Consider the following 27,271-nt stretch of genomic DNA (forward strand, 5'->3'; position numbering starts at 1 on the left):
TAGGTAAGTTCACATTCTACCACTCAGTGGCCTTTTCTCAAGACAATTTTTTTTGTATCGGTCTCTCCTTTTTCCCATTTTTGTTTGTGGTGGTGTCTTCAAAGGTCTCTCCAAATAGCTCGCAACCCTCAAATGAAGCCAGCTCCTCCAGCAGAGTCCCAGAAGTCATGGTGGTAAGAAAAGCTTTTTGGGGGGGGGGGGATTTTCTGTAGGATTGGTGGAAGGTGGCTGGGGAGAAACTAGCGACTCTAGATCGCAGACCAAGAATGGGATCCGCAGGACACAATGTCACCCTCAGATGGATAAACAAAAGGGTGAACAGTCTTCCTTCTTTCATACAAAGCTTAATGGCAGAGATTTAAGTCTGAATCTCATCTCTCTGTTGTGCCCCTTTAGATCAAAGGCTCATCCAGCTTCAAACAAAAATGGCAGTCAAAATGGCATTCCATGACTGAAGGACATTTAGGTCAGTATGCCTCCCTAGGCTAGGGAGAAAGTCTCTTATTGTGTTCTGTATGCAACACATTGTGCAAAGACTCTTTCAGGTTGCGGTGACTGTACCTGAAGTGAGAGTCAGCTGCATTTGGAATGTTCTGCTTTAGGTAAGTTCATATTCCACCACTCAGTGGTCTTTTTTCCCCAAGAACATGATTTTTGTATTGGTCTCTCCTTTTCCCCGTTTTCTTTTCTGGTGGTCTCTTCACAGGTATCTCACAGGTAGAACCCTTCTTTTGTTCCATCTCTTCTTTCCTTCAGGCTTCCCAGAGTATGCCTTGCTTGGCTAGGGAGAAAATCTCTATTGTGTTCCGTCTGCAACTCATTGTGCTAAGACTCTTTCAGGTTGAGGTGACTGAGTTGTCAGAAAATGCCCTATTCCATGTCACCACAATGAGGCTCACCTGCAGGTAGGGGAACACTTCTTTTGTTTCAGCTCTTCAAGTTTCCCAGAGTTCACTGTACCTGAAGTGAGAGTCACCTACATTTGGGCTGTGCTGCTTTCGGTAAGTTCACATTCCACCACTCAGTGGTCTTTCTTCAAGACAATGTTTTTTGTATTGGTCTCTCCTTTCCCCCGTTTTCTTTTCTGGTGGTCTCTTCACAGGTAACTCCAAAGAGCTCCCAACCCTCAAATGAAGCCAGCTCTTCCAGCCGCATCCCAGAAATCATGGTGGTAAGAAAAGGTTCACCTGCAGGTAGGAGAACACTTCTTCTATTGTTCCATTTCTTCTTTCCTTCAGGCTTCCCAGAGTATGCCTTTCTTGGCTAGGGAGAAAATCTCTACTGTGTTCTGTCTGCAACTCATTGTGCCAAAACTCTTATCGGGTTGCGGTGACTGAGTTGTCAGAAGAGGCCCTATTCCATGTTACCACAAGGTGGCTCACCTGGTGAGAGAACACTTCTTTTGTTCCAGCTCCTCTTTCCTTCAAGTTTTCAAGAGTTCACTGTACATCAAGTGAGAGTCACCTGCATTTGGGCTGTGCTGCTTTAGGTAAGTTCACATTCCACCACTCAGTGGTCTTTTTTCAAGACAATGTTTTTTGTATTGGTCTCTCCTTTTTCCCATTTCCTTTTCTGTTGCTCTCTCCACAGAGCTCTTCTTAACATCTTAAGGTCGCCCCCCCCCGTGAATGTTCTCTCAGGTTTTGCTTTTCCCCTTGTTGCATTGCTCAAAAAAAAGCAAAAGACACTGGTGGTTGGTACTCCTGGTTCCCAGGACAGAGTTCAAGCCCCTGCAGTGTCCATGCTTTCTTCCAATGCAACTGCTATCCCTCTCTATCCTACATTGCCCAAATAACGACTGGCTCCCTTTTTCTTAAGCCAAAGTATTAGCATGGGAGGGGGGTGACTTCAGTGACGGAGCTTGATTCTTAACTCCACCATTGGACCAAAGGGCCATTTCAAGCACCACGTCAATGTGCTGTTGCTGGGAAGATGCTCACTTGATGCATCACTGGTGTGTGTCTAGGTCGGCTGAATCCAGTGCCTGCTTCTCCTCCTAGCGTTCCCACTCACTGGTGTGAGAAGTCTCTCTATGCACCTTGTCTGTCTGCATTCCAGACACTACTGGAGGAGCAATTCTCCCTGCAAAGGTAACAGACAAAGTGACCTTATGGGGGAAACATGCTGTGGAGCTTGCTATGTAGGGTGGTGTTTATGTTTTTTTGTTTTTTAACAATTCATGATCAATTGCTTACCAATCTTCTGTCAGTAAATGGTGGATCATGAAGCAAGGAGAATTGAGGAGAGACCGTGGCAGATGCAACTTTGTTGACAACTTTGTGTGATGCAGGTGCAGATGCAACTTTGATGACAGGTGTTCTGGCAACTTAGAAAGTTAAGTGTCTATGTTTGCTTGCTTTCAGATTGGCAGGTACAACCCAACTATTGTGCAAGGAGGCCTCTGTTTCAAGGCTAGATTTGATGTGCTTTCTCATAACGGTGAGTCTGTTTTTGGAGGTCACGTGGCAAGCCTGCAAATTAAAAAGATATTTTTGAAATAAAAAGTGTCAACAGAGGGATTTCCAATGCAACCCTATGCTTATCTACTCTGGAGTAAACCCAAATTGGTTCAAAGGGACCTATTCCCAGCTAAGTGTATGTAGGATTGTAGCCTTTATGATGCATCAGACTTGGTCTACATCTGCTGAAGGGGAGATAAAAATACTTGAGTAGATATAGGATGCAAAGATTTTTAATAAACTTGAGGCATGAGCCTCAAGTTAAGTACAGTCATATCTCGGGTTGAAGTTGCTTCTGGCTGAGCACTTTCGGGTTGCACTCCACGGCGACGCAGAAGTAACGAAATGTTCACCGCGGGCAGCACCCCCCTGGGACGCTAACTGCTCAATTCTGGCGGTGCCCCCACAGGTGGCTAGCCCCACCCCCGGTGCACAGCACCTTTGGAAACACGATAAATAGGTATTCCTATTTTTCTGTAGGGTGAGCCTAGTCCTGGACTTCGGACAAGGTCCACACCCCCGGATTCCATTAACGGAATACCTTTAAGATTGAAGGGGCAGGTGATGGCCACACCACCCTTCCTCTATCATAAGATAAACCAATGCCTAACCGCCAAACCTTACAAAGTTGTGATTATTACTACGAGATAGGCAAAAACCAAATGGCCCATGCCAATTTGCCAAGTGGAAAAATTCCTACCAGGCCCCTCAATGGCAACTAACCGAGGTCCATAGCAAGGCCAAATTTGAGACCTGAAAATAGGGAGGGAGGGAAGGAGATTGAGGAAATAAGTCAAGAGCGATGCTAAAGAGGGCTGCCGCCCAGAGGACGATTGGGAAGGAGGAGAAGCTGTCTTGCCTGTGGATCAGGTGACCCTAGCGCCTGTGCGCCATGACTGTTCTGCCGCCCCATGCTGAGCATTGGAAGACTCTCGTGCGACACGGGTGCGATGCAGTGGAGGGCGTGTTACTCCGGGGCTAGGGTGCAGAAGACGTAGGCCGAGATGCCGAGCCGGAAAGCTGCATATCACTAAATAGAGGGAGCCTGGGACGTACCAGGCAGCTCCTCAGACTCATCGCTGGTCTGAGACCCACTGGAAGCACTGGCTGCAGTGTCAGGAATAAAATCAGGGGTAGACTCAGGGTCTGCATCTTGGCTCACGTCCTCATGCCTAAACTGCTGCATCAAGGTATCCAATTCAGCAAAAAACTGGCGCATTGCCCGTGGGTCTTTTGCCATACCTGCCAATGCTGACTCCAATGGCCCTCCTGCCTGCCCTGCAAGTGAGGAACCCCTTCCTTACTGGGCTGACTGGGACCGGGCCCTGGTAGCCGGAGCACATTTCAACCCAGTGCGGGCAGCAGCAGATGCCTGGTTCTTCTTGGGAGCCATGAGACAACCCCAACCACAGTTCTAGAAGTACCACAGAAAAAACCTGTTGCCCTCATTGGTTCTGAACCAGATGCACAGGCAAGCTTGGCTCAGAATTATTGACCAGGCAGTTACAATATGAACTGAAGCAATCTTCAAATGATTCGACTGCCAATATCCTGAGTGCCTGTAACAGTGATTAGTGCTAGACCAAATTAAGCAATAAAAATTCTAAGTGATTTAACTAAGCTGAGGCGTTTTGATCCACTAAACGCTTCTTAAACACACCACAGCCTGATAAAGTGAGCCCACCCCAGGAACTCAAGTGATAAAATGAACCAGCTGTTGTATTAGTTAACCTTCAATTACATCCTCTAAATCAGGTCTGAAGACCAAATGTGGTGCCCCATCCAACCTGAAACCATCCAGGGTGCTGCTTAGCTTTGCAAGTGTGCCAGCAGTTTTCTTGCTGCACCACTAAAAGGATTCCTCTGTACTGAATGCAAAACACCCGAACAAAACAGCAACCCACATGATTGGTGCTAACCACATAAGCAAAGTAACCAGATTCAAATACAGAGGGACAATGCAGTGAAGCGCAGACTTACATGTATTTGTTTCTTTTATTTTTATTTCAAATTTATTATTTATATTAGTATTAATTATGCTTTAAAGCTTCACTTAGAATCAAAATTCTGGAAATCAATTTTAATTGTGTAAAAATAAAAAAGTGATATTTAATCAAAATTAAGTAAATAAATCAACTTCAGCACACAATTACTCATAATGGAAGCGGCTCACTAGGGGCCAATGCAGCAAGAAGACCTGACAATCCCGCACAGCGGCGCAAAATTTCCCCCAGCCAAAGCCTTAAGCACAAGAAAACCGAGCCAAAATGCAGTTTTAACACGGCTGCTACTAGTGCTGCAGCTGAATGCGACTACGTGTTTAGCAGACTTTGATGGGTCGCCCTCGGACCACGACTGCGACCAAATGGCGGCCCACAGCCAAGCTTCGCAGACCTGCAGAATATAGGTCGTTTGCCCACTTCAAAAATGGCCGCCGTAACCGTTAACCGTAAACGGTAAACCGTAAACAGAGCTTGTAATGAAACCCACGTGGCCAAAAACAACACGGACGCCTCAGGACAGCAGAAGCCGGTGGGCGAAGAAATAATAATAATAATAAATTACTTATACCTCGCCCAGAGGTTAACTGTCAGGAAAGGAAGGGAAGCTCGCTATGAGGAAGCCCTGCAGCCGGCAGAATAACACAGCAAAAGCCGGTGGGCGAAGAGAGGGTTGACTTTCACGGAAGGAAATCAACTGCCTCCCCCCCCCCCATAAAGCTCCGCGAAATTAACCCACTTCGCTCTCCCAGAGCAAGCAAAGACCGACAGGCGCCCAGGAGGCCAAGCGAGGAAATGGGAGCAAATGGACTATATGGGATGCAGGGAAGGCGGGACACGGACACACACACTCTTAGGTCTGAGAAAAGGTCCCAGTGGCTGCGCAGAGCCACGAAGCAGCCCCTTGCCCTTCACTCACACAGCTGGGCAACCTAAGAGTAGAAGGGGGTGTAATGATGGCTCCAATGGGCGGCTCTCCCTCCCGCGGCAGCGGCAGAGCGGCTATAAGGGCGCCCCCAGATCTGCTCTCCGCTGTAGCTCGGGGGTTGGGGCAGCAGCAGCTCTCCCCGCAGCGGCAAAGGGAGCCAAGCAAGGGAGACCGAGGAAGGCAGAAGCCGGCAGTTGGAGGAAGCTCTCCGGCTCGCGCCTCGGTTTAAATGGGGCCCGGCCACGCCCCCCCAGCCAGCGGATTGGCTGGCAGGCGAAGGAGGGGGCCGGGAAGGGGAGTTCAGGGCCAGAGCTGCCAAGAGGAAAGAAGAAACTCTTTAGTCTTGCCACGACTGCGGCTAGGAAAAGGGAAGAAATACCAGCTAAGGAAATACCAGCTGATGAAAGGAGCAGTGTGAAACACACTTATTTATATCCAGAATGTATTTATGTGGGAAGAAAATACTAATTTCTCACCCAAGCCCTGCAATGATTGCATGCTGAAAATGAAGACATTTGCACCCACTGGATTAATGCTGCAAGGGACTTTTTTATGTGTCATTATGACCAACAGGTGGTGGAGGGAGCAAGTCACAGTCCAGTGAGTGAGCCTGTCCCTGGCTATACTACCGGTGTTAGCCCTCTCACTGGTCAAAGCTGAAGGAGTTAAGGGGCCGAGGGATTAGGAAAGAGACCCGGCTGATGAAGGTGAAACAGGTTTGTAAACACAACTGAAAACAGTTTAGGTTAGATTTTTAAAGATTTTTTTATTCTACTGAAACATTACTGTTTATAACTTCAAAAAGAGCTACAAGTTTTTCACATGTGAGCACACACACACACAAACATTTATATACATATACATATACAGTGGTGCTCCGCAAGATGAATGCCTCGCAAGACGGAAAACCCACTAGACGAAAGGGTTTTCCGTTTTTGAGCTGCTTCGCAAGACGATTTTCCCTATGGGCTTGCTTTGCAAGACGAAAACGTCTTGCAAGTGTTCCGATTTTTTTTGCTCCCCCCCTTTTTCTAAGCCGCTAAGCCGCTAATACCCTTTCAGCCGCTAATCCGCTAATCCTTTAATAGCCGCTAGACCTTTAATAGCCACTAAGCCTTTAATAGCCGCTAAACCGCTAATAGCGCTAAGCCGCTAATAGGGTTGCTTCGCAAGACGAAAAAACCGCTAGACGAAGAGACTCGCGGAACGGATTAATTTCGTCTTGCGAGGCACCACTGTACATATACATATACATATACATACACATATATGGTATCTTTCTAAAAAGTATTAGGAGAGGCAATAATTTGTAAACCAAATGGAAACGGAAAGAAAATAGAAGACCAAAGAAGAATTAATCCTAATCAAAGAGGGACAGTCAATTGTGGACCAGTGGCGCTGTAGCACCCTGCTTGTGGTTAACGCTTAGCTGGAATGAAATATTCAACGCAGCAATAGAGAAATTAAAATAATAATTTATTTGTCAGACAAATAAATGAGAGACACAGTGGTATATGGTTACCAAAGCTCTGCCCACTCCAGCCCTGATGGCCAGCACTTATATTCCCTCAGCCCAGCCCCCTTGCTCCTCCTTTGGCTGCCTCTGTCCAATCAGCCTGGTTGAAATTCCTATTGGCTGTTTGCTAGAACCAATCATAAAAGATACACCCATTTCCTATTACCTTTTATGGGAGACAAAGAGCTATATTTCCTTCTATCCATAAATGGCAGACAAGTAGCCATATATCTTACATTTGCCTCGACCAGGCACCTTAATTATCAGATCATCATTGCCCTATTGCCCTATTCACTCCAAAACAGATGGCTAATGGTTTTAATTTTTATCTTAAACAGAGATCTTGGGTTCACCTTCTCACACACCATCAATGAAATAAGAATCTAACATAAGAATCTAACATTTCTTACTTTCTAAATCCTTTGCATAATTACATTTTTAAGCCAGTATATTTCATACATAACATAGATAGATTTTTAGAAGGAAAGGCCTTTTCAAAGTAAAAAGGAACTTTAATAAAAACAGTTTCCAAAAGCAACCCCTTAGATCTACACCCCCCTTTCAAGCCAGCTGCTGTTTCTAAAAGCAACTTCTTCAATTTACAACTCCCCTTTCAAGCCAGTTGCTGTTTCTATTAGCTCTTGCCCTTTATCCTTAGGAAGATGTGGCTCAAGTCTAATGGGAGGCACATGGTATTACAATAAATTTTACTATTTACCAACTCTTAATTAGTGTTTTTGCAGCTTGATTGTATTCTGTAATTTGTATGGTCAGTGTGACCTTTTGCTCCCAGCCTGTAATTTCCTTTTACAACCCCGAGGCACTGCTATAGATCAGAGGGGCCCTGTTTAGGAAGATAAACATCTGCCAAAGCACCCAGCCAGCTGCTTTATGCCTGGCATAAAACATACAAACATTTGCAAATATATTTTTAAGCTCATTTTAAAATGCAGGCCTTGATCTGATGCCTCAGCGCAGCAAGGGCAGGTGGTACCCGGTGTGGACTTTTTTTGTCTCACCCCCCCCCCACACACATTGAAATTAAAATCTGTCAAAGAGAGCCATTCAGGCGATCTGGGTGCAGATCCTGCCTCCTCCCCCCTCCCCCCTCTGCCAAAGAGAGCCGGAAGATCTGGAGGGTGGCAATGTGAGAATGGACCTTTTCGGTGGTGACTCCGTTTGTGGAATGTTCTGGCACCATCATTATATAAAAATCATTTTTAACCAGGCCTTTGCTTCTCAATTATCTTTGGCCTTGAGTGGGTGGAATGTTTTAATCCTGCCTTTTAAAAATAGGATTTTCCTTTATTTTTTCTTTCATGCTGCTTTCAATGTATGTGCTTGTAGGTACATATATTGAAAGTTGCTTTGAATTACCATGGTAGAAAAGACCAATAAATTTAAATAATAATAATGATGATGATGATGATGATGATGATTCACTATGTCCTTTTGAACAGAATGCTACAGAGCACACTTAAATACTGTGCTAAGCTAACTGTCCCAGAACCATGCACTCCCTCAGACTGGATTGTATGAAAATAAAGTCTGAACATAACCTCATATAGGCCCTGTTCTAAGAGCTGCATTGACTGCCAGTTCATTTCTGGCTCGTATTTCTTGTACTCACTAGAGTGTTTTAAGCCCTAAATACCGTATTTTTTGCACCATAACACTCACTTTTTTCCTCCTAGAAAGTAAGGGGAAATGTCTGTGCGTGTTATGGAGGGAATGCCTACGGGTGGCATGCCTACGGATTTTCCTCCTCTACAAACTATGTGCGTGTTATGGTCGGGTGCGTGTTATAGAGCGAAAAATACGGTAACTTAGGCCCCACACAGCTGAAAGACCTCTTCCTTCCCTGCAAAACCTCACAGGTGTTAAGGTCAGCAGAGGAGAAGCTCTTGGGAGTTTCACAGCCCTCCCGATTCGGGGGTGGGGGTGGCCCAGAAGATGGTATTCTCTGTGGAATCCCCTAAATTGTGGAATTCCCTCCTCACAGATATGTGTGTGGCTTTGGGCAAAAGATGGAGATGAACCTTGGAGATGTGGGTTTTCAGGGCCCACTCTATTCCGTTGATTGTTAACTGTTTTAACTGTTTAAAAATTTGAATTTTAAATTGTAACCCACTCTGGGACCTGTTGGTAAAGGCTGTGTCATTAATGACGATGAGTATAACAACAGCAATGTGAAATAGTAGAAATTGCTTTAGGAATGTGCTTTTTTGGGCCACTAACACTAGTAATCAAGAGGAAAGGAGAGCAAAGTTTTCAAGTTCACAGGTCCTCATGATTTCCAGCTCTTATTTCAGCCCTGATACCTATAGCTGTTGGGGTTTTTTTTGGGGGGGGGGAGGAGAAGGCGGGAGGTAGTTAATTCCCATGAAAGTAGACCTGTTTCAAGAGTTAAACAACAAACTGCTGACATCTCTTTTTTTTTATTTCCACCATACTTTTCTGCCAAAAAGGCTCTCAAAGCAGTTTACAACAAAAACGCAATCCATACAAACAGTGGATTATTTTGATGAAATTATTTGGATATTGTGTTCTTAACCAATTACTTGTTGGTGGCCCCACCTGCAATTTCCAGCATCTGACCTGAAGAATAATACCAAGAAGCAGCACTCCAGGGAGGGTGACTTTACCCTATATAAGAGTGCAAAGTTCTACGAAACAATTTGGTATTCTTACTTTCTTTCTCTCTTTCTTTCTTTTTTAAAAATGCACTCTTTGGGTCAGACATATTTTATCAAATAAAAACAAAGGAACAAAATTTCAGACGGGTTAAAAGGTTAAAACAGGCTTGACATCCACTTGGTTGGGAAGTTGTCTTGGTCTCCTTCTCCCTACCCCACCCTCCATTCATCCTATTAGTGACTGGATTAACTTTAAAGTATTCCATTCTAGATTAAAAATGTGCTTGTTCATTCAAATATCATTAAGAATAATACTTGTTAGTTTCTGCTTGGCATTCCTACTTATGCTGCTGAGTAAGATTTACTAAAATCTAGTTAACAATTATATAGTTAAAACAACAGGCATCTATTATGAAATATTACGTTTTCTCCCCACCCCCCACCCACATTGCAGGAGGCTGGATTAGATGACTTTAGGATTCCTCCCAACTCTACCATTCTATGATTCTATAAGACAAAATACTGCCCTACATATGTTTGTTTGAGTTCATTTATTTTATCAAATTTATACACCGCTTGATTGTAAAACCCCCCAAAGTGTTTTACAATGGATAAGCCACTAAAAGCAAGCAAAAATTACCACCGTACTTTAAAACACACGAAAGTTAAAATAATAAAGCATATTAAAATTAATGCAACTTTCTAAGCATCTGGGTAGATTTGTCTAAATAGGAATGTTTTTTAACAGGTTCAGAAAAGAGAACTGTGAATGTGTGTGTGTGCGTGCGCTTATACAGATGTGTGCCTTTCTCAAACTTGGATCCCCAAATGTTGTTTGCACTACAACTCCCACCGTCTCTAGCTACTAGGATCAGTGGTCAGGGGTGATGGGAGTTGTAGCTCAACAACACTTGAAGGTTCACACAAACACACACACACACACCAGGTTTCCCTGCCCCTTTGAGCCATTAGGAGCGTCCATCACACACACAATCAGACACTCAAGTAGAGGAAATCCTTCCCTATAAAGGACCAATATTTGAAGTGGGGCAGGATGGCGGGCGCGCCTAGCTGGCTCCCAGTGGCTCAAAGAGGCAGGGGCGGGGAACCCATCTGTCGATGGAACCTAGTGGCAAGAGGGCGGGGGGGGGGGTTGGCTAGAGCTTTAAAATCAAGAGGCATGGCTTCTCCATCCAAGATGAGGATCCCTATTACACACAGAGGAGGTTATGGGGGTGTTACAATCTGAAGGTGGGGGGTGGGGAGTCGCGGAAGGAGAGGAATCCAATGCAAGCATGAAAATGATGGGCTTGGAAGTGACGTCTGTGTGTGTGTGTGTGTGTGTGTTTAGAGGAGGCATGGGCAGAAGTCATGGTGGTAAGAAAAGATGTTTTGTTTTTTAAAAAACACATTTTCTGTAGGAGTGGTAGAAGGTGGCTGGGGACAAACCAGTGACTCTAGATCAGTGTTTCCCAACCGGTGTTCCGCGGCACACTAGTGTGCCGCCGAACATTGCCTTGTGTTCCGTGGGAGGGAGACGGGCGAGTCGGGCGGCGAGAGGCGGGGCGGCGGCGGCGAGCACACGCGGGGCGGCGAGCGAGCGAGCTCCCACATCCCATCGCCGCTCGCTTCGGCCGGCCTACTGGAGGAAGGCGCGAAAACCCGGCGGGCTTTTGGGTGGGCGCCAAGCAAGAAAGGCGGGAAGGCTCTGGTCCCTCCCCTCCCGGCGGGGCTCCCGCACGCACCTTTCTGCGCCGCCGCGTCCCGCCTGAGCAGCAACAGGAGGAGGAGGAGGGAGGCCAGCGCCGGCCGGGTCCCCCGGGGGAGCGGGCGCTCCGGGCTGCTCACCATACCCCGCGTCTCGGGCGCAGCAGCCGGCAGTCCGAATGCATCCCGAGCCGCGCTGCTCTCGCCTTGCCTCCTTCTTCGCGCCTCCTCCCGGCTCGCGCGCCGTCCCTGCGCGGATCCGTCCGGCCGCCGCCGCCCCCTCCTCTTCCTCTCCTTCCCCCACCCACCAACCCGCACGGCGCGCTCCCACCGCCCCCGATGGGCACAACCACTTCCGGGTCCGCTGCAGCCGCCCCTTCCCCGCCTCCGGCAGCCGAAAGTCCCCCAGCGGAGCCCGTCTGGCCGCTCCCCCCGCTCCCTGCCCACCTCCCGGTGTTGAGGCGCCCTCTTTCGTTGCTTCGCGGGGAGGGAAAAAACTTTAACTTTTGTGCGTCCCTCCCGGCGTGACGCTGCGCGCTGACGTCACGGGGCGGGGCTTTAATGGTGGTGTGCCGCGAGATTTTTTTCCGGTAAACAGGTGTGCCGTTGCCCAAAAACGTTTGGGAAACACTGCTCTAGATCTCAGAAACATGAGGTCGTATCTCAAATGGACAAACAAAAGGGTGACCACTGAGCAATCTTTCCACCCCAAGCTTAATGGCAGAGATTGAAGTCTGCATCTCATTTCTCTGTTGTGCCCCTCTAGATCAATGGCTAATCCAGCTTCAATCAAAAATGGCAGTCAAAATGGTATTCCATGACTGAAGGACATTTAGGTGAGTATTCCTTGCTTGACTAGGAAGAATATGGTGTTCCGTCTGCAACTCATTGTGTCAGGTTGCGATGACTGAGTTGTCAGAAGAGGCCCTATTCTGGGTCACCACAATGAGGCTCACCTGCAGGTAGGAGAAACACTTCTTCTTTTGTTGCAGCCCTTCAAGTTTTCAAGAGTTCACTGTAACTGAAGTGAGAGTCACCTGCATTTGGGCTGTGCTGCTTTAGGTAAGTTCACATTCCACCACTCAGTGGTCTTTTTCCCCAAGACCATGTTTTTTGTATTGGCCTCTCCTTTTTCCCATTTTCTTTTCTGCTGGTCTCTCCACAGGTCTCTCCAAAGAGCTCCCAACCCTCAAATGAAGCCTCAAATGAACCCCTCTTGCTGGAGGGTCCCAGAAGTCATGGTGATAAGAAAAGGCTCACCTGCAGTACTTCTGCAACACTTCTTCTTTCCTTTTGTTCCAGCTCTTCTTCTAATCAGGCTTCCCAGAGCATGCCTTGCTTGGCTAGGGAGAAAATCTCCATTGTGTTTTCCCATTTTCTTTTCTGCTCTCTCCACAGGACTCTCCACAGAGCTCTACTTAACATCTTAAGGTTCCCCCCCCCCCTGAGAGAACATTCACAGAATGTTCTCTCAGGTTTTGCTTTTCCCCTTGTTGCATTGTTCAAAAAAAAGGAAAAGACACTGGTGGTTGGTACTCCCGGTTCCCAGGACGGGGTTCAAGCCCCTGCGGTGTCCATGCTTACTTCCAATGCAACTGCTATCCCTCTCTATCCCTCTCTGTCTCTCTATCCCACACTGCCCAAATAACAACTGGCTCCCTTTTTCATCCCTGGGGGAGGGTGACATAGCTACACCGCACCCCCCCCCCGGGCTGCTCACTGCTCGCCGTGGGCAGCACACACCCCCCGGGACAATTGCCGCTTGCTGCGGGCGGCACCCCCTGGGACGCTCACGGCAGGGGGCTCCCCTCTGGGATGCGCCCTGCGGTCGGCTAGCCCCACCCCTGGGTGCACACCACCTCTGGAAACATGGATAAATGGGTCTTCCCCATTTCTGTAGGGTGGGATGTGAACTTTGAAGCCTGCTCATCACTTCGCTGCCCTGTGTAACAGCAGGAATTGCAGCCTGCTGAATTGAGGAAATGGAAAAAAGCTGGGGGGATCCTCGGTGGGCCCAGCCCGGGCCCGGTACACACCTTCAACAGCTGGAGGAACTACGCCAAGCACATGGACCGGCTGCGCCAGCAGCCCCAAAAGAAGAAGTGCCCCGCTTGGGAGGTGGGGAAGGCAGGCATTGCCAGGCTGCAGCAGAGCTACTCCCAGATCACTGCAAATGAGGTGGTAGATGAGCGCAATCATAGAAAACCTTTCTCAGATGTGCCAGACTCTGTTTTTCTCAGCCACGCAAACAAAATCGGTGAAGGACCTGGCCCGGCTGAGCTTGAAGGATCCAGAATATATCTGGGTACACGAGAAGGCTAACTTCAGTACTCCAGCAACTTTGGAACAGAACTACGTTGTTTGTGAACTGCATTGGGTCATTTAGTTTGACTGTCTGGAAGATGCAAATACTTGGCCAAATTGGCACATGGCCAATTTGGTTGCCAATAAATAAATTTTGCTGCATATTTCTGAGATTGTGGTCTTTCCAGCTAATGGCTCTCGTGCAGGTTTGTTAATTGTCTTACTTTAAATGTTGTGTGGATCTTAGGCCCTTTTCAAATGTGTTTTTTTGGGTGGGGGGTTATTGGGTTGTTTTTATTCTGATTATGTATTTTGTGGTTTTATATTTTGGTTTTATTCTGTGAACCACCCTGACACCTCCAGTTGTAGGGCAGTATATACAGTGGTGCCCCGCAAGACGAAATTAATTCGTTCCGCAATTTTTGCCGTCTAGCGAATTTTTCGTCTTGCGAAGCACGGTTTAAACGGTTTAACAAAGTCGCAAGACGTTTTCGTCTTGCGAAGCAAGCCCATAGGGGAATTCGTCTTGTGAGGCAAATCGCGAACAAAAAAACCTTTCGTCTAGCGAGTTTTTTGTCTTGCGAGGCATTCGTCTTGCGGGGCACCACTGTAAATTCAATTACAGTGGTGCCCCGCAAGACAAAATTAATTCGTTCCGCAATTTTTGCCGTCTAGCGAATTTTTCGTCTTGCGAAGCACGGTTTAAACGGTTTAACAAAGTCACAAGACGTTTTCGTCTTGCGAAGCAAGCCCATAGGGGAATTCGTCTTGCGAGGCAAATCGCGAACAAAAAAACCTTTCGTCTAGCGAGTTTTTTGTCTTGCGAGGCATTCGTCTTGTGGGGCACCACTGTAATCATCATCATCTCAGCATATTGGGGAGACTGTGACCAGGTGATATGGCCCACCAACAGTTAGCAGACTGAATAATCTGTATCTTTAAGAAGACTGAAATGCTAAGAGCAATTTGAATACAGTCAAACTTTCCCTTTTTAAACAGTGTCCCTCCTTTTACTCAACAGAAATTTGAGTAGAGCAGGGGTGGCAACACTGAGATGAAAATTGTCATTGTAAACAATGGCAGAGGGTTGGAGGAAAAAGAAAAAGAAAAAAAGATAAACCAAAGGACTTTTAACAAGGAGATGAGTTCAACACAGCAGTTCTTTAGAACCCCAGAGTACAAAAAATGGCATCACTATTTCAGCAAAATAACTTTTTAAAAAATACCTGGATTTCACTGATGATGACAGTTTATGATAAAAATTGCTCATGCAGTTTTTAAGGTCCTCAGCTACAAAATTGTTTTGAAAAACAATGTCACAACAACTCCATAATAACATTTGAATGAATTAGCTGGAGGAATTCCCCAAAGTTTATTTCTGAAGAAGGGGTAAATCAGTTTTTATAGTGTCTCTCACTCTCCTCTTTCTGACTGGCGAGTCATGTGTGTGTATTTGTGTGTGTGTGTGTGCAAAAATTATTATGAAACTTTTCCATCCCTCGATGCTTTGAAATGAGCAGTGCGCCTACTATATCCGTTACTGCACTCAGTTGTACAGTATTTGGCAAGTCCCTTTAGTTTCTGAGCAGGTGGATGAAAACCCCTGATTCAGAATTTGGTAGCTCCTGCGGTTGGCAAGTCTGGACAAATTCCTCACCCGTACATAGATTCTACTTTGAGGTAACTGCAGCAGACCAGAAGTGAAGTGGAGATTTAGGTGCTCTTTTCACCGTTGTCAGAAGGAAACTCCATCCTGTGTGACTCAGAGGAATTTCTGCTTTCTTGGAAAATGCCCATGAAATTCCTTTGCTTTCTGGTTCCTCTTTTCCACCTGCTGCTCTGTATTCACTACCAAAAATGCCAGAAAAGATTGCAATCACATTCAGGGAGGGATATAGATTTTATCTGGCATAATGGCTTTTATTATTCAAAGTAGAAAAGATGGCTTGATGTGGCTTGACTTAGAGTATTTCCCCTGCTCTGGAGGGAAGGAGTCAGAGGGGAGAGGGTTGGGTGGAGCAGTTATTGCCCAGCCCCTGGGACAGGGCCCAAACCGTTGACATTTTTGCCATCCCTCCTCTGAAATTGAGGTAAGGGGGGGGGGGAGGGAGTTTTATTTTTCTTCTGTCGCAAAACTCGGGTGAGAAAAATTCATGCAGAGCCCAGCGTTCCTCCTTTGCAGAGATGGATGTGAGAAAAAAGTGGACATTTGCTTGCGTAAGGAACCTACTTTTCTGATGAGGCGAGAGAGCTCTGGAGGCTTCTGTCGAAACTGTTGGATTAAACATATGGAAAAAACTTTCTGACAATAGGAGCTGACAGTGGAACAGACTCCCTCAAGAGGTTGGGGACCCTCCTTCCTTGGAGCTTTTAAAGCAGAGGTTGGGTGGCCATCTGTCAGAAGAAGAGTTTGGATTTGATATCCCGCTTTATCACTACTCAAAGGAGTCTCAAAGCAGCTAACATTCTCCTTTCCCTTCCTCCCCCACAACAAACACTCTGTGAGGTGAGTGGGGCTGAGAGACTTCAGAGAAGTGTGACTGGCCCAAGGTCATCCAGCAGCTGCATGTGGAGGAGTGGAGACACGAAGCCGGTTCACCAGACTACGAGTCTACTGCTCTTAACCACCACGCCACACTGGCTCCTTTAGCTTTAGCTGAGATTCCTAAATTGCAGGGGGTTGGACGAGATGAGCCTCGGCGGCCCCTTCCAACTCTAAAATTCTAAGATTCTGCTTCTATGAAACTGCAAGCTTATCCTATGCTGTTTTCCTTACCATTTTTTGAGCATTTCATTTAGGTTTGGATTACAGTGGTGCCTCGCAAGACGAAAAGAATCTGTTCTGTGATTCTCTTCGTCTAGCGGTTTTTTCGTCTTGCGAAGCAAGCCCATTGAGGGATTAGCAGATTAGCGCTAGTAGCGCTATTAGCAGCTTTTAGTGGCTTATCTGCTGATCGGATCAGCTGATAAGCGGCTTAGTGGCTTAGAAAAAGGGGGGGGGAGGGAAAAAAACCAGCAGGAACTCGCAAGACATTGTCATCTTGCGAAGCAAGCCCATAGGAGATTTGTTTTGCGAAGCACCTCCAAAACGGAAAACTCTTTCGTCTAGCGAGTTTTCCGTCTTGCGAGGTATTCGTCTTGCGGGGCACCACTGTATTTAACTTAGTATTCAACTAAGGCCCTCTCAGAGAAAACCCACTGAAATTAATGAACTTAAGTGGATCATGTATAATAACTTCAGTGGATCTGAACAGAACTAGCATTGAAAACCACCCATGTGTGTTGATAGGGGGTGAGGGTGGGGAATAATTTCTGTTGAAAGGAAATTCCAGGCACTTGGAGGGAGATGACCACAACAACAACAACAACAACAACAACAACAACAACAACAACAACTGTGAGATTGGCGGATTTTGCTGAAATTTGAGTGAGGAGTGCCAGCACAATGCTATATAGTTTATACTCAGATGTAATCCCCGTAGGGTTTATTGGGACTTACTCCTAGATAGAACTATATAACTAAAGCTCCAACCATACTAAATATTTTATATATGAAAATATTTGAGGGGATGTCCTATTTGGCAATGTTTTGAAGAGCCTTACCTGTCACCATGGTTTTATTCTTACTATGTAAAAAGGTAAAGGTAAAGGACCCCTGGATGGTTAAGTCCAGTCAAAGGTGACTATGGGGTTGTGGTGCTCATCTCGCTTTCAGGCCAAGGGAGGCGGCGTTTGTCCACAGACAGCTTTCTGGGTCATGTGGCCAGCATGACTAAACCCCTTCTGGCGCAATAGAACACTGTGACGGAAACCAGAGTGCATGGAAACGCCAGTTACCTTCCCGATGCAGTGGTACCTATTTATCTACTTGCACTGGTATGCTTTTGAACTGCTAGGTTGGCAGGAGCTGGGACAGAGCAACAGGAGCTCACTCACTGAGAGCCAGTGTGGTGTAGTGGTTAAGAGCGGTGGACTTGTAATCTGGGGAACCGGGTTCGCGTCTCCGCTCCTCCACATGCAGCTGCTGGGTGACCTTGGGCTAGTCACACTTCTCTGAAGTCTCTCAGCCCCACTCACCTCACAGAGTGTTTGTTGTGGGGGAGGAAGGGAAAGGAGATTGTTAGCCGCTTTGAGACTCCTTCGGGTAGTGATAAAGTGGGATACCAAATCCAAACTCTTCTTCTTCTTCTTCCATCGCCGGGATTCGAACTGCTGACCTTCTGAACGGCAAGCCCAAGAGGCTCAGTGGCTTAGACCACAGTGCTACCTACGTCCCATCCACTTATTCTTATTACAACAACCTTGGCAGAAGGTAGATTTGAATCTATTGGCATATCTCTTGGAGATGTGTAATCATTTTGCAAGAGTTTCTGACTTCCAGTTATCAAACAATAGCAAAATGAAGCACATCTGTTGGAAATTTGGCAACTGAAACAAAGAGAACTTGAGGAAACCATGAACCGCTCAATGTGTCGAAAGACCGTGAGTTCATCTAAGTTCTGATGCTGTAAAACACAACAACCAACCCTGTGCTCAGGAATTCCTCAGAGAATCATATTCTTTCATACTAAATCAGTTTCACAGAATTGTAGCATTGGAAGGGATCCCAAGAGTCATCTGGTCCAATCCCCTGCAATGCAGGAACCACAGCTTACGAATCCCTGACTGATGACCACCCAACCTCTGCTTAAAAACCTCCAGTGAAGGAGTCCAAGACCTTCCAAGGGGGCCTGTTCCACATCAGAAAGAGCTTCCTAATGTTTACTCAGAATCTCCTTTCTTGAAATTTGAATCCATTGGCTCGGCTTGCTCCTTCTTCCATGTGACAGCTCTTTAGAAATTTGAAGATGGGTCTCATATGCCTCTTATCCAGGCTAAACATACCCATCTCCCTCAATCATTCCTCATAAGGCTTGGTTACCTTACCTTTATCATCTTGGTTGCCCTCTTCTGAGAATGATGATGAGCCATTAATGAACTCTTTGGGTTCAGTCAGTCAAGCAGCTACAAATCCTTCTAACTGTTACCTCACCCAGCCCACATTTTCCAGCTTCTCTATAAGAATAAAAGGGACCCCTGACCATTAGGTCCAGTCGTGACCGATTCTGGGGTTGCAGCTTTATTGGCCGAGGGAGCCGGCGTACAGCTTCCGGGTCATGTGGCCAGCATGACTAAACCGCTTCTGGCGAACCAGAGCAGCGCACGGAAACGCCGTTTACCTTCCCACCGGAGCGGTACCTATTTATCTACTTGCACTTTGATGTGCTTTCGAACTGCTAGGTTGGCAGGAGCAGGGACCAAGCAACGGGAGCTCACCCCATCGCAGGGATTCGAACCGCCGACCTTCTGATCGGCAAGTCCTAGGCTCTGTGGTTTAACCCACAGCGCCGCCTGCGTCCCCTCCAAAAGAATATCAAGGGGTAATTCTTCAAAAGCCTTACTGAAATTAAGATACACTACATCCATAGCAGCCCCCTGATCCACCAAACTTGTAACCATGTTTTCTTTTTTTTAAAGGAATGAGATTCATCTGACACAACTTGTTTTTGAGAAACCCATGCTGGGTCTTAGTAATCACAACATCCTTTTCTAAGTTCTAATTCATTTTAGTCTATTCTATTGTAGTTTTAACTTTCTGTATATTTTAAAAGATTTTTTTTTTTGTAAAGATATATATTTTTGTAAACACTGGGTTTTTTTAGACAATCAAGTGGTACTGGGGTGTGTGTGTGTACACACACACACACACACACATTAGTGTTTTCTGTTTTGTCCCACGGTTTTCAAAACCCAGATTTTACTTTCCCCCACAATAAAATTCAGTCGCTGAACCAACAGGTGCAGTGTGGGGTTGAAGGTTTGGGGGGGGGGTTATTGATTCCTGCGCTTTTACTCAAAAGCTTTCTATTTTCATGTCCTGTCCAATGTTTTGTTGTTGTTTCCTATTGAGCATGGCAGGATTAGAATTTCCCCATAATTGCATCCCATGCACAATCTATGTAAATTTAAATGTTATGCAGCCTAGAATAAATTTAACTGATAACAAATAATAATGGTAAGATGGAAGTCACTGTAGATTTTCCCGTTTTTGATGTATCACTGCAATTCCATCCACTTATACGTTGAGGGAAGAAGAGAAGAAGAAGAGTTTGGATTTGATATCCCGCTTTATCAGTACCCGAAGGAGTCTCAAAGCGGCTAACATTCTCCTTTCCCTTCCTCCCCCACAACAAACACTCTGTGAGGTGAGTGAGGCAGAGAGACTTCAGAGAAGTGTGACCAGCCCAAGGTCACCCAGCAGCTGCATGTGGAGGAGTGGGGAATTGAACCCGGTTCACCAGATTATGAATCCACCGCTCTTAACCACTACACCACGCTGGCTCTCAGGAGAAAAGTAATGGGATTAGTTTCTCTAGATGTCATATTCTTTAATCTATCCTAATTCCATATGTATATGGGGGCAGCTTGTGAATTCTGCACATGTTCAAAGGCATTCTAAGATGCAGGAATAATTATTAGCTTCAGGAAATTATAAAGCAAACCATAATGCAAGCAGAATGACTCTTCCCTCTTCATCATCTGTCTCTACACATACACTCCCCACTCTACTAGAGAAGACAGGACTTTATTTGAGTTTAAAATGTTCTTCCATTACGAGTGCCAGAAAATCAGTCTCTTATAAGTAGAAATAACAGTGTATTTGTCTGGTCCACCCATGATCTTACTGAAAATCAAAGCAAACAGCTGATCTTTGTAAGAGAGAGAGAGAGAGAGAGAGAGAGAGAGAGAGAGAGAGAGAGAGAGAGAGAATTCATTTCCAGATGAAAGGCAAAATGAAAGAAACTAAGAACTATTTTATAAATACCCTGGGGTAGGGAGATATTTGGCACCTACAGTTAGACGCCTTCACTTCTTTTGCCTGTCCTGGCTTTCCCACAATTCAGCTTCATTGGATAGCTCCTGTTTCTAGTAGAGACATACCTTGGTTTTCAAACAGCTTAGTTCTCAAACATTTTGGCTCCCGAACGCCGCAAACCCGGAAGTGACTGTTCCGGTTTGCGAGCTATTTTTGGAAGCCGAATGTCCGACGGGGCTTCCTGCAGCCAATCAGAAGCCGTGCTTTCGTTTTCAAACATTATGGAAGTCGAAAGGACTTCCGGAATGGATTCTGTTAGACTTCCATGGTATGACTGTACTATGAAAGAGGGAGAAAGACTCCTGAACAAACAACTGCATACAGTTTGTAGATTGCAGAAGGGTAAGCAAGGCAGCTATTATGTATATCCAGACTCCTCTTCAACAAATATTATGTGTATCCAGACTCTTCTTCAACGAATTTAAGGACAAATGGAAGGACTTTATTGCACATATACAGAAGCAATGTACACAGCTTAATACTCTGGCAGGGTTTTAAGAATACTTGTAATTTTATTATGAATAGACATTAAGTAATTCAAATGGTTAAAACTTTATAATGAATGGACATGTAGCACATTGATATACAATGGAACCAAGGAAGGGAATAGGAGGAAGTCAATCTATTTTGTTTTGTTTTTGTTTTTATTGTTTGTTTTGTTTTTGTTATTGCTGAAATTAATAAAATGTTATGAGAGGAAATTCTCTTTTAAATCACAACACAATGTGTATTTTAACTCTTTAGCCCACATATGTTCCATCTGGATATTATATTATATTGCCTATTTAATCATGCATTCTTCAACATGTTCCTCTTCCATTTCAAATTTCAACAAAATTTTATAATTTTTTTGATGTAACATGTTCATCATTACACAATTTTATTTCAAAATCCATCTTACTTTATTCCGTGCCCCCAATGCTTTTTATACAACTTGAATTTATCTACTGATTGTAAATGAGAAAACTGCTGGAAGTTAGAACTTTCCACTATTAATTATTCCCTTATTTTAATTTTACAATCTCCTTGGCTCCACTCTAACAACTCTTGATAGGTTAACAAATTTTCTTTATCTGTCACCTCTCTTCTAGAAAAAGCTTCTAGTGGTGAACCAAATAATGGTGCCTTTGTGCATAACCTAAGTTAATATCTATTCCACATTCATAATATAGCACGCCTAATAAAGTCCACATTGCTGTGCCTTCTGAACAAAGCACGCTGAAAGCTGCAGGTGGCAAGGGGTCTTACCAAGCAGCAGTGGTACTTGGTAGTGTCTCTGCACAAGAGTTGCTGTCTCAGGTCCTGCAACTGAGCCTTCGACAACTTCATGGAGAGACATGACTGTTTGTTTTCTCCCTTGGTTCTAGGACAGATAGAGGGAGGGGAGTTAAAGGGAAAGAGCAAAGACTAACATGGGCCCACAGCAAGACAGGTAAGAGGATGGCTCCACAGAATGTAAGGAAGAGCAACTCAAAGCCAAAAGTGTTGTGGACAACCTACCAAGAATCCCTCCTTTCCAGACCGAGGGGCCATCCGTCCTCTTCTGAAGTGCTCATTTGTTTTTATAAAGCCAAGCAATAATAATAATAATAATAATAATAATAATAATAATAATAATAATAATAAATTTTATTTATACCCCACCCTCCGCAGCCAAGACCGGGCTCAGGGCAGCTAACACCAGATATAAAAACAATTGATTAAAATACAACTTAAAAACAACATTAAAATGCAACATTAAAATGCAGCCTCATTTCAGTAGAAACTCAAATCAAAAACTTATAAAGCCAAACATCCTTCATCCAGTTCTGCTTTGAAGAGGGCATTACAAGGGAAAGCTGCCTTGAGGTCAACATTAATGCATGCCAATGGAGGAGAGGAGAGATGCTTTTTTGCCCTAGGAGGCATGGAGTGGCCAGCTGGCACCATTTGCATGCTGTGGGCTGGAGCCTCTGGCTCTGAGCAATTGACATGGCTAAACAACCTGCTTCCTCATAAATGTTAACAGTGTTATACATGATCAGGGTGGATAAAAATCAGTGATTTAAAAAAATAATAATCGGATCTTCTTTTATTTAAATCAGATTTTTTTGGATTTAAATTGGATTTTTTTTTTTACAGTGGTACCTCGGGTTATATACACTTCAGGTTACATATGCTTCAGCATCTTCCTTGAAGGATACATGCTTCAGAGTCATAGTCAGACACCTGGTCAGGTAAGCATGAAGGAAAATATAATGATTCAGTGCTACCTGCCCTCTCTTCATTTCCTGCCAAATAACTTCAGCATCTGTCAAAATATATTAAAAAAAATAAAAATTGTCCAGTAGCACCTTAGAGACCAACTACGCTTGTTCTTGGTATAAGCTTTCAGCATCTGTATCAAGGATCAAAGGAAACATACCAAAGGATTTGATTCAGGATTACCAAATAATAAACATTTATTTGCTGCCATTATTTGCATGCTCCCTAACAAAAGACTTTGCAATAAATAAAACAATTTGGATTAAAAAAATAAGATATAAAACTGTAAAATCAAGGCAGGTGTCAACGCTGATGACATTCTCCTCTGACTGCCGGAAACCATGACCAACTGATGTCTGTTTTGGCCTGACGTTGCCTGCTATTTTATTCCTTCTGCTTCTATAATTTCTTGCACCCAGGTCCCACACTTAAATTTGAAACACAGTGATATGGAAAGATACTTTAGTTTGTCAAGCACTAGTAAAAAGCGAAACAGGGAAATTCCCACTCCTGCACAATTAGAATATGTGTTCCACTTGCACACATACTGAAAACCTGGGTGGAATTAGGCAAGACAGGGGGAGTCCCCACTTACACGCATCCTGGTGATGCAATAGATTTCAATAGACTTAATTTGCGTAGCCGACAGGCCAAAGCATCGAAGGACAAACATCGACAAGAATACATTACAAATATAGATACCATAAAATCTTATGACCTATTAAAACCTTAGGTAAAAACTGGATTATCATTCATCAATGACCCTCTGTCCCATGGGCGGCGGCCTTTTCTCTGGTAGATTGTTCCAGGTCGGTTAAGTAAATAGACCAGCCCAATTGCAAGATTATAAATATTAAATATAACCTCGGAGGGATGGTCAGGACAGGGAGAAAGATAATAATAACCAGATGCAGATAAATTAATAATCTCAATACTTAAAACTTGGCAGAGGTAATAAAATAATAGTAGTAAAACATAATGATAATAATAATAAGATCCTAGGCGAGGAATCCGGGTGACAACACTAATGTCATTCAGATAGCAGCTCTCAGTCTCATTGCTCTCTCGATAAATTTGGCAACCTTCTCTGTTGTCGAGCTGTTCTGGTCGGCTAGGAGTGAGAACAGTTTGGCTTCACAAGAGTGGCCCGGGATGGCAGATAGGAGTGGCGTGATGGTCTCGTCCCTGAGATCTTTATATAGGGAGCAAGACAAGAGAACGTGTGACACAGTCTCTACGTAGCCAGCTCCACAGGGGCAGAGCCAGTTCTTGAATGAATTTTTTTGATATCTACCTTCAAGAACAGCTGAGGGTAACATATTTAGTCTTGCCAGTGTAAAGGCCCGTCTGAATTTTGGAATGGTTAAGGTAGACAAATAAGGTGCCCGAAAATCAAAGTGGGAGGGGGGCAGATAAGCGTACCCCAAGCACTAAATTTCTTAATATAGGCCAGATTATTCTGCTGCTCAATATCCTTCATGCGCTGATCAATAATAGTTTTTGCCTTGGGGAGACCCATTTTCAGGAGATGCTGTGCTTGGAGGCCACATATAAGTAGTTTTTGATGCACTACTTTGGAGCACCGACCTCTATGAGCATCTCGTGCTACTAGAGGTAGTAGTCCGGATGGGTTTAAATTTAAGCAAAGCCAATAGTTAAATGTTCTTAACCAGGTTCGGGTTTCGACGGAGAGGAGGCCAGTCTCCAGCCGTAGGGCCGCATTTGGTGCACATGATGGAACGGCTAGAATCTGTCTTAAGAATTTAGACTTGGACCGTTTCAAGTGTGCGGCAATGATTTCCCATCCAGATTTGGGCCCCGTAGAGTAACTGCGCCAAGGGTTTTGCTTGAAAGACCTCCAGAGCTGCTGGGATATGTCTGTCCCCTTTCGTAAAGTAAAAACGAGACAGTATTTTGGCGCTTTGAGATGCTTTTTCCCTAGCATATTTATGATGGGCCTCCCAGGCCCCTGTTGACTGGAAAACTACTCCGAGGTATTTGAAGATTTTGACCTGTTCTATTCGCTGATTGTCCATCTCCTATCTATGATGTCTGTGTCTCCCAGCGAAGACCATGACTTTGGTTTTTTGGTGATTAACCACCAGTTAACCTCTCCTGCAGTAGGCTGAGAATTCTCTTAGTAGCCTTTTGAGGCCTACTTTAGTTCGTGATAAGAGAACCGCATCGTCCGCATAGAGGAGTACTGAAATTGGTTTTTCGGCCAGTTTGGGGGCATGAAACTCCGGGGATGTTAGGTATTTGACCATGTCATTTATATATAAGTTGAATAAGGCCGGGGGCCTGGTGATGCACATGGTCACCTGGAATAGAATCCCCACGTAAGTATCCCACCGGGGGGGGGGGGTCACAGAAAGAATGTGGTTAGTCAAGGGAGCCAAGGATTCAGAAAGGTTGAAAACCTCTGCTCTGACTAGCTGCCTCTCTGGGAAGCAATTTCAAATCAGCAGCTGTGTCACAACACCTGTTCTTCCCCTTGCCGGTCCTGGTGGCTACCCTGTTCTAGGATATTATCGTTTTCATGAACATCAATCGCAGCACCAGCATCAGAGCAAGTGGCACACATGGACCTTTCTAGTTTCTTTTCTTCTTTGGCAATCACTCATAGCCGAGTAAGATTGTCTTCCATGAATATGGTCTTAACAGTGTGTCCATAGTGGAGGCCGAGGATACCTTTCCTGAATTCCAAAATGGTTTCCGACCTTCTAGTGGGACAGTGGACATGATTTTCACTGCTCAACAGCTTCAAACAAAACATGGGCCGCAGTAGTGGCATACATAAATAACCTTTTTTGACACCTGGGAATTTCCGTCTGAATTATCCCCAACAAAAAGGACTCAGGGTTGTTGTTTTTTGAAAAGTGCTTTTAAACACTTTTTTCAATTCATTATGAATTATTTCCCAATATTCTTTTGCCCTTTTCAGGTCCACCACATATGAAAGAATGTACACTCTTTCCCACTCTCTGTGGGATGAGAAGGAGAAGCAGCACCAGCAGAAGACTGCCTCTCCCCAGGAATGGTTTCCTTAGGGTTTAGTATGTCCTGAGATGGCATCTCTCTCCCACAGCTGAAACAAGCCCCTGATGTAGAATTCCAATGGGAGTCTCAAGCAATAGCTCAGATGAGAGCAATGCCAGTAACTGGCTGCCTGCTAGCCAGACAGGGCAGGGCTGGGAACAGAAGGAAAACCCTCTTTCCCCTAATGTCATTCTTCCTAGAAAGTACTTCTCAAAATTAAATCCTTTCTTGCACTGGAATCCCAGGAGAATGGAGGGTACATTGTGATTCATAGAGTAATATTACTACTACTACTACTAATATTTATTCCCCAGCCACTCTGGGCGGCTTCCAACAAAATATTAAAAGACAGTAATGCATCAAACATTAAAAGCTTCCCTAAACTATTGCAATAGACCAGGGGCTGGCAAAGGTTTTGTGGCTTGGGCCGGTTCATGGTCCCGCAGATGCCGAGGTGGCTGGAGTGTGTGTGTGCACGCGCATACATGCGCAAATGCTATTTCCGGCGCTCCTTCCAGCATGGAGGAGGCGTGTGCAGCTTCCCATGGGCTGCAGGAGCTTCCTGCAGTTTATGGGAAGCCGGCCAGCATCGCGAAAAGCGGTCCCCGCTCTGCTCTGTGCCAGTTTAGTGCAGCGCACGGGAGTGGGCAGCGGGGGTCCATGGGCCAGTTAAACGATCCCCATGGGCTGCTTGTGGCCCATGGGCCTTAGGTTGCCAACCCCTGCAATAGATGGAGCTCGTGTGTGAAGGCAATCCCACTCCCTGCTGCTTTCAACTACTAGATAGGGCATAGGTAGGCAATTTAAGGCCCAGGGGCCGGATTTGGCCCAATCACCTTCTAAATCTGGCCCACAGACCTTCCGGGAACCAGTGTGTTTTTACAAGAGTGGAATGTGTCCTTTTATTTAAAATGCATCTCTGCGTTATTTGTGGGACATAGGAATTTGTTCATTTCCCCCCGAAAAAATATTTGCGGCCCCCCACAAGGTCTGAGGGACAGTGGACCGGCCCCCTGCTGAAAGTTTGCTGACCCCTGAGATAGAGGGAGCCAGCGCACCAAGTCCCACTAGCACAATAGAACATTCCCTTCTCCTCACCCTACCTCCAAAATCAGCTGTGCCGGGGGGTTCGGATCTGCAGAACACCCAGAACAGAACACAGGGGAAGGAGTCGCAAGCCATTTCATCACACAAACTGAAACGCTTACATTGACAGAACTATTGCGATATTGATTTTGACATAAGAATTTAGCTTTCCACAGTGGAGAAAAACAAAGAAGGCGGCTGGAACACAAAGCAATTGCGCAATGAAACCTTTGCGTTTATGCATACGGGATATTCACTGACCACAAGCTATGATAGTGGGAATGAACTTATAAGAAAGACAAAACCGCATTCATCGTGGGACGCAAGATTACGAAAACCCTTTCTCAAATCTTGTTCTTAGACAGGGGCCTGAGCCAAATGTGGATCTTGCAACGGGTTACATCAGTTTGCATCACCCTTCTGGGTGGGTTTGTGG

At 45.2% G+C, this 27,271-nt stretch overlaps 1 long non-coding RNA gene across 6 annotated transcripts in view; it reads right to left on the minus strand.

Moving 5' to 3' along the window:
* Positions 1-201: 201 nt before the first annotated feature.
* LOC310697015 overlaps positions 202-27,271 on the minus strand; it is a 34,763-nt gene continuing 7,693 nt past the window's right edge. The window contains exons 1-2 of one of the 6 annotated variants that reach the window (XR_014520845.1): positions 8,534-8,561; positions 202-2,471 (exon numbers count right to left, since the gene is read on the minus strand). This is a non-coding gene — a long non-coding RNA (uncharacterized lncRNA). Of the gene's footprint in view, positions 2,472-3,318; positions 5,702-8,533; positions 8,562-27,271 lie in introns of those variants that run through there. The other 5 variants (XR_014520846.1, XR_014520847.1, XR_014520848.1 and 2 more) reach the window with 5 other exon arrangements.

The sequence above is a fragment of the Podarcis liolepis genome, assembly GCF_965112155.1.
Source record: "Podarcis liolepis genome assembly, chromosome: 17".
NCBI lineage: Eukaryota > Metazoa > Chordata > Lepidosauria > Squamata > Lacertidae > Podarcis > Podarcis liolepis.